The sequence below is a fragment of the Morone saxatilis genome, unplaced genomic scaffold (genome assembly GCF_004916995.1).
Source record: "Morone saxatilis isolate NCDOM2014 unplaced genomic scaffold, NCSU_SB_2.0 Contig23, whole genome shotgun sequence".
Taxonomy (NCBI): domain Eukaryota; kingdom Metazoa; phylum Chordata; class Actinopteri; family Moronidae; genus Morone; species Morone saxatilis.
Window position 1 is genome coordinate 20,537,460 of NW_023339796.1, and position 407 is coordinate 20,537,866.

The 407-nt window shown below is 40.0% G+C and overlaps 1 protein-coding gene across 1 annotated transcript in view; it reads right to left on the reverse strand.

The window, feature by feature from the left end:
- Nucleotides 1-401, reverse strand: part of LOC118334604 (protein Niban 1-like) — a 5,647-nt gene extending 5,246 nt beyond the window's left edge. The window contains exon 1 of the mRNA XM_035670576.1: nucleotides 379-401. The gene's annotated coding sequence lies outside the window, so the exon portion shown is untranslated. The remainder of the gene's footprint in view (nucleotides 1-378) is intronic.
- Nucleotides 402-407: the final 6 nt, after the last annotated feature.

Here is a 407-nt window from a genome sequence, read left to right on the forward strand (position 1 = left end):
GGGTCAGCAAACTTTACTTTCAAACGAGACATTTTTGGCCAAAACAGAAAACTAAAATCTGTGTGGTGCCGCAAAACACTGAGGTCCTTTCTACCAGAGAAATACTATACTTTTTGAAATCTTAAAACTGGGTCAAATACAGTAAATCCAAAACAATCTGCGTGTTTGCATGTGAGTGAACTGATCCTCTCAAATGAGTGATAATACATTTACATTATATGAATCCTTCATGTTCTGTATGCTGCTTTGAAGGATTGTCAGAAATAGCTCAGCGCATATAAATAAGCCAGCAGCAGGAAAGACAACATACTGATAACACACTGTAACTGAGGCCAGCTGTCACTCAGCATGTTGTGTTGGTGTGTTAGTTCAACTCACTGCCAACCACTGCCGGATCCTTTCAGTCG